Here is a 7,678-nt window from a genome sequence, read left to right as displayed (position 1 = left end):
TAAATTTGCAGTTTCTTATGTTTCATACAATTCTCCAACTCAACACTAAAACATTTTTTCACAGAAAAGAAGACAATGCAATCCTATGGGAAGAAATGAAGTTATCGGTTTAACAGTAAGTACTTAGATTTAGGAGTTGGTTTCCTGGAGTAAGATCAAGGGTTCGTCAATGATGCACTCTCAAAGCACCCTCAGCGACACTAGGATGGTCGGGTGCAGAGTGCTGAGGCCCAATGTTATCCAATGGGTGATAGGGGGTCTCCGGTTGGTGGCTACTCACGGGCAGGCCTCAAGGTTGAGGAATCAAAGCTCCTGGATTTCAGCTTGGTTTTCCGGGGTCAGATCAAGGATGCACTCTCTAGGCACCCTCAGCGGCACTAGGATGGCCCGGTGCAGAGTGCTGAGGCCCAATGTTATCAATGGGCGATAGGGGGCCTCCGGTTGGTGGCTGCTCACGGGCAGGCCACAAAGTTGAGGGAGCAAATCTCCTGGACTTAACTCAGAGCAAAAGGGGGCTCAAGTACGCTTCCAAGGTGCACCTACAGCGGCACTAGGGTGGCCAGGTACTGGTATCCTGTTTTGACATCGGGTGCCCTGTGACTTTCAATGGGGATTCTCTGGTTCAAATAAACACTGCAGGCTCGGGCAAGAAGATCTTTTGGAGGCGACTACTGGTTGGAGAGGTAAGTTGAGATGTCATAGGATGCCGGGACACTGTCGGTGGGGCCCACCCAAGGCCATTGGGCGTTGGGTGCAGGAGTGTCTTTTGGCGTCGAATTCTTCTTACTGGCTCTAGTCGCGGTTGGGGAAATCTCCAGAAAGAGGCTGCAGGCGTCATCGGGAGGCTCGAGGCAGGTCAAGGATCACCAGATCCCAGGCCAGGATCAATCGCCGGAGAGACCTCCTAGTGTTGTTGGGCCATTCGAACTGAGGCCATGGGCCTCGGGTGCAGAGTGGTGCAGACTCACGGATTTGGCTGGAGACAGAGTTTGTTGGTGAGCAAATCCGGTGCTAACAGGGGAAAAAGTCTGGTTGGGGAAGGCAGAGCAGGTCCTCTGGGCTCTGGGGAGGCTGCTGGCTGCAGGACACACCGGGATTTCGTTAGAGCAGGTCGGTACAGGCCGGTAGGGCTGGGGCCAAGTCAGTTTGTGTCCTCCTCTTCTTCCTTCAGCACGGCTCTTGTTGTTTCTTTTTGCCTGAACAGGCAAGGTTAAGGGTTGCCCCTAAATACTAAATTTAGGGGCGCTTCAAGTAGGTAAAGGTTGGGACTAATGTGTCCCTTCTTTGGGGTGGGTTCACCCCCTATTATGCCACCCTCCAGTGGGAGGGGGGCAAACGCCTAACTTTGGTTGCCTTGGTTCCCCCATCTTCAAGAGGGGGGGGACTGAGAGTTGCGCTTCCTCTCGCCTCCCCCACCCGAGGGATGGAATTGGCAGAGGTGGGCACACTTCTCCTCCTAGCTTGGTTTTCACGCCGATTCTCCTGCCCAAAGTTGGGGTCGGAACCGGTGGGGGCCAGTTGCTGAGAGCCGCAAATGGCTGGGGTTGCTCACAAAGGCGGCAATCCTTTGAAGCTTACCCTTCATGGACCCTGCCCATCATGTGGGAGGACACTTGACACCTCTGCCCAGGAGGTGCTTTGCTTCAGGACTCCGTGAGCGGGAGGCTCTCAACCCAGGGGTCGGAAACATGTCTGGGGGTGGCAGCCGGCAAGTAGTCAGTCAACCAAGACACTAGAGTCAGGTCGTTTTTCAGGGGGCATCTCTAAGTTGCCCTCTGAGTGCATTTTTCAATAAATCCCACACTGGCATCAGTGTGGGTTTAATGTGCTGAGGCGTTTGATAGCAAACTTCCCAGTTCTCAGTAAAGTCATTATGGAGCCGTGGAGTTCGTAATGTCAAACTCCCAGACCATATACTATATATGGCTGTATTGCCCTTACAATGCCCAAGAATAGACTTAGACTCTGTAAGGGTAAATGGCTCATGCCACTGTACACTCGCCAATGGTATAGTGCACCCTGCTAGAGATGTGGCTTACCTATACCAGAGGCAGTGGCTGTAAGCATGGCACACAGGAATGTGTGCCATGTTGACTCTTCAATTTTCTCTGCACTAAAACAGGCAGCCTGCAATGGCAGTGTGTGTGTGTTACGGTACAGGGCCTCTAACGGTGGCACAATATGTGCTTCAGCCCCAGGAGGCCTTCCCTGGTCACGGGGCCCTTGATACCTATGGTACCTTTTACAAGGGACTTGCATGTGACCAGGGAGGTGTCAATTTGGGAGTACAAAGTACAGTTTTAGGGAAAGAACATAGGCCCTGGATACCTGGCTGGCAGTGCACACTCAGTCAAAGTGCATCAACATTATGGAAAAAGTGGGGGGCAACAGTCAAAAAGGAGCACTTTTCTACACAACTCCCCCCCCCCCAAATGAAAGAGGATGAGACTATTTTTTCCCTAGAGACTCTTCATTGTCTAAGTGGAAGAACCTGGAAAGTCCAGCTGCTTTGGCATGGGAAGTCCCAGGTCTATGTCCCACTGTAAAGTCCATTCCCTCTAGGGAGATGGACCACCTCAAAAGTTTAGGATTTTCCCCTTTCATTTGCATTAGCCATTTGAGAGGTCTGTAGTCAGTTTGAGCTGTAAAGTGAGTACCAAAAAATTATGGGCTCAACTTTTTCAGGAACAAACCGCAACAAGGTCCTCCCTCTCAATGGCACTTCAATGCTGCTCCCTGGGAGTAACCTCCTGATTATAAAACCAACAGGCCGGTCTTCGCCATCATTATATGTCTGGTATAGGACCACTCCTATCACTAGCTGAGAGGCATCAGTCTGCACAATGAACTGCTTGGTGTAGTCTGGAACTTTGAGAATTGGTGCTGAGCACCTTGCCTCTTTCAGGGTACAAAAAGCCTTTTGACAGCTAGCTGTCCAGTTTACCTTTTTGGGCATCTTCTTGAAGGTGAGTTCTGTGAGGGGTGTCAAAATGGATCCCTACCCTTTCACAAACCTCCTGTAGTACCCAGTCAAGCCAAGGAATGCACTGACTTGGGTCTTGGTTGTTTGAGACTCCCAGTCCAGGATAGCCTGGACCTTGGGTTGTAGGGATTGTACTTGGCTTCCACCAACAAGGTGGCCCAAGTATACAACTGTTTCCTGCCCTATCTGTCATCTGGATGGCTTGATAATTAGGCCTGCAGTTTGCAGGGCTTTTAAAACCTTTCCCAGGTGGATCAGGTGATCCTGCCAGGTGGAGCTAAAGAAGGCATTATCATCAAGATGTGCTGCACTAAAGGCCTCCAATCCAGCAAGGACTTGATTCACCAACCTTTGGAAGGTAGCAGGGGCATTCTTTAAACCAAAGGGCATAACACTAAACTGATAATGCCCATCAGGTGTGGAGAATGCTGCTTTTTCTTTGGCTCCTGGGGCCATGCCAATCTGCCAGTACCCTGCAGTTAAGTCAAAGGTACTAAGCAATTTGGCTGCCCCCAGTTTATCTATCAACTCATCAGCTCTTGGTATGGGGTGAGCATCTGTCTTGGTGACAGAGTTGAGACCTCTGTAGTCCACACAAAGAATATATGACGTTACAAAGCAAACAATTACAACGCATGCTTTTACAACATGTTTTTATATCGCAACTCGCATGTTTTTACAACGCATGCCATTACAACATATTTTTAAGAAATACCATTACAACGCATTCCATTACAACCCATACCATTACAACGCATAATACTTTTAGTGCAATAGTAGGGTAAGTGGTGGAGAGGGTAGGGGTAAAAATTACTATTCCCACTCCAGTGAGTGCAACAGTAGGGAAAGTGTTTGATAGTGGAGAGGTAAAAAGGACTATTCCCACTCCAGTGAGTGCAACAGTAAAGAAAGTGTTTGATAGCGTAGGGGTAAAAATGACTATTCCCAACTACCCCAAAACCCATACCCACCCTAAAACTTAAAAAACTCCTTTACTTACCTTATAATGCGTTGTAATGGTATGCGTTGTAATGGTATGTGTTGTAATGGCATGCATTGTAGTAACATGCGTTGTAATGGCATACGTTGTAATGGCATGTGATGTAAAGGCAGTTGCTATTTAACAGTTGTGTTGTAAAAGCAGTTACATGTGAAGACTGCGTTGTAATGGATGTTTCCCCCCACACAAAACCTAATTTCTCTCTTTCCACCCTGTGGATGAGGTTTGGGGACTAAGACCACTGGGCTGGCCCAGGGGCTCTCAGAGGGTTCAATAACCCTTAACTCAAGCATTTGCTGACTTCAGCTTTGAAGCCTTGATCAGACTGTCGGTAGATTTTGTTTTGACAGGTACACTGTCCCCAGTGTCCACATCATGGGTACACCAGTGTGTCTGACCAGGGGATCAAGGAGAAGAGCTTAGCACACTGTTGTAAGACTTGTTTACAGTCAACCTGCTGTTGGGCAGTAAGGGTGTCTGAATGGACAACCCCATCCACTGACCCATCTTTGGGGCTGTAAGAGAGGAGGTCAAGGAGAGGCTCACTCTCTGTCTCTTGATCCTCATCAGCATGGTTATGTCAGCCCTGTTATGCAAAAGCATTAGTGGGTTCACATGGATCACTCTTTTGGGCGTCCTGCTGTGCCCAGGTCCACCAAGTAGGTGACCTCACTTTTCTTTTCTAAGATGGGGTAAGGGCCACTCCATTAGCCCTGGAGGGCCCTTGGTGCCACAGGCTCCAAAACCCACTTTTTAGGTCTCGGGACCATCCGGTCTGCCGAAGGCAGAACCGGAAGTCGAGAGATTTAATGACTTGGAGAAGAGGGGCTTGAACCCGCCCCTCTTCTCCCCTGTTCTCCATTGGCTGGCCTCTTGAATGCTGGCCAGCCATTGGAGAAGAGGTCAGTCATTCAGATTAGGCCCCGTCCTTTTCGGATCGGGGGGCGTGTTTTTTGCAAGAAGTCTCAAGGAGGAGACAACAGCAAAACACGCCCCCGAATCCGAAAAGGACGCTGCCTTTCTCCGAGGCATTTCTGCTCTGCCTCGGAGAAAGGCGGTGGTGTCTTCCGGTGCCGTCGGCTTGTTTTTTTTTCTCCATAGGGCTGCTTCACGGCGCTTTGTCCTGATGGAAATGCAGTTAAGAGCGAGGATCAGGGCAGAGTCCCACAGAGTGTGTGGAGGGTCCGACTCCCCACACATCATTTGTCATGCACCGTTACACTTTAAAACAAATATACACTGAGAGCCGGCTGCGAGGCGCCATGAAGTGCGGTCAAATGCAATTCAATGTGAATTTAGGCAAACGGCGTTTTTGAAGGAAACATCACTGGCGGCGCACGCAGTGATTCGACAAGCAACCAATATTTGTTGTTGTTGATTGAAATGCATTTAATTTCGCAACCGTGTTCTAAATGGGGTTTATTTGAAAAAAAATAATAATTTAGGAGCATTTAACGCGTACGATATGTTTTGCAAACACCGAATTCCAACTTGCTAAATGACTGTTCCACTGAATTTTTTCGCACTTTGAAAACAATATACTCAAATACACAGGGTACTTTTGCTAAACTAGGTGTGCTTTGTCGTTTTGCCACACATTTGGGAATTTAATGTGCTACCTATGCGCCGAAAGTCTAGTTTCGTGGCGTTTTCTTCGGATTTTAGATCGTATTTAGTTTACAGCGCTTCCATATTTTGGGGGGGGGGATCGGGGGGGGGGGGCGTTTCTTCATCTAGTCGAATTTTCGTTTTATTATTTATTCTTTTACGTCATTTTCTTTGTAATTAAAGCAGATTCCTGATTTACGGAACAACGGTCTGTGCATTTTGCAAGAACTGGACAGTTTAGGATTGCAGGACGGCCTGGCGGTGATTTATTTATACTCCTGTTTAAGTAATATTTATTTTAATGTTTACCCCTCCGAGTTGCACGTGAGTAGAACGCCTTTGCTCGAATGAACAAAACAGCTGTTTGTAGCATCCTTTTACGAGCACTAACACATCGTGTGCACTTTTGGTTCGCGGGGTTAAACTCTGTCTCGCACAGAGTACTGGAGCCGGCAGCGCCCGTGCCGTCGGTGGGGCGAGGGTACCCCAATAACGCCCCGGAGAGCCGAGGCTCAGGGGCTGACCACAAGCCCCTGCCTTAAACTCCAGTTTAGAGAGACACCGAACATCTTTCTGCCTTTCGAGACGTGTGAAGCGGTCTCACCATCCATGTAGAAATAATTAACTCAACTTTCATTGCAGAAACGAGCGCAGCGTCGGACTGGGACATAAAATAAAAGTGGCCACCGTTGGCGAACCAGAGAGCAAACCAGTGGCCACATTTCCAAATCAGACCCGTTGTGAACTTGTAACAAGCATTTACAATGCAATGGTCTCGGCATTGGTAAAGTTAGAGCTATTGGCATTGCTCATACATTTAAAGAAACGGCATTGTCATGAGCAATGCCAATAGCTCTAACTTTAACAATGCCGAGACCGTTGCATTGTAAATGCTTGATGCCCTGGTTAGAATTCAACCAGTGCAGCTTTTTGGACCTACCAGTGCTTGTGGAGATCCTGGCTGGCCTCAAGATTCTTGAAAGCTTTTCCCATGTACTCTGCCATTCTGGACCTTAGGCCAAGTACGTAGTCCACAATATCCGGTTTGGGTTTTTGAAGAATCTTCTCCCAACCCTCTTTAACAAGACAGAGTGGTCCCCTAACAGGATGGACAAACAAAAGTTCAAGGGGTAAAACCCAACTCCCTTCTGAGGTACCTCCCTGTAGGCAGGAAGTAAGCATGGCAAGAGGACATCCCATCTCCTTTTGAGTTTTTCAGGGAACCCCATGATCATGCCCTTCAAAGTCTTGTTAAACCTTTCAACAAGGCCATTGGTTTGTGGATGACAGGGTGTAGTAAACTTGTACTGCAGTCCACACTAATTCCACATGTGTTTGAGGTATGCACACATGAAGTTTGTCCCTCTGTCTGACACCACCTCCTTAGGGAACCCTACCCTGGTGAAGACACCAATGAGGGCCTTGGCTACTGCAGGAGCTGTAGTAGTCATAAGGGGAATTGCTTCAGGATATCTGGTGGCATGATCCACTACCACCAGTATAAAAGTGTTTCCTGAGGCTGTGGGAGGTTTAATTGGACCCACTATGTCAATACCTACCCTCTCAAAGGGAACCCCAACCACTGGTAGAGGGATTAAGGGGTCCTTTGGGTGTCCACCTGTTTTGCCACTGGCTTGACAGATGACACAGGAGCTGACAAACTACTTTACTTTCTGGGACATCTGGGGCCAGTAAAAGTGGCTAACTAGCCTGTCCCAAGTCTTGGTCTGACCAAGATGCCCAGCTAGGGGGATGTAATGCGTCAATGTGAGTAGAAACTCTCTGTACATCTGAGGCACTAACACTATCCTAGTGGCACCACGGTTGGGGTCTCTGGCCTCAGTATACAGGAGTCCCTCCTCCTAGTAGGCTTTGTGGGTACCACTAACATCTCCCTTTTCCTGTGCAGCAGCTTGCTGCTTCGGGCTTTCCAGTGCTGGAAAGGTCTGCTGTCCAAAACACAGCTGTTCACCAGTGGGTCCCCCAGGCATAAGAGCTCAGCCTGGTAAGGGTCAAGTTCCATAGGCTCAGTTTCCTCTGGGGCTGCCAAGTCCTCTTCCTGAGGAGAGGGGTCCTGAATCATTAGC

This window comes from Triturus cristatus, chromosome 4_1 (assembly GCF_964204655.1).
Source record: "Triturus cristatus chromosome 4_1, aTriCri1.1, whole genome shotgun sequence".
Lineage (NCBI taxonomy): Eukaryota > Metazoa > Chordata > Amphibia > Caudata > Salamandridae > Triturus > Triturus cristatus.
The sequence above is the reverse complement of the archived record's forward strand: the minus strand, read 5'-3'. Positions refer to the sequence as shown.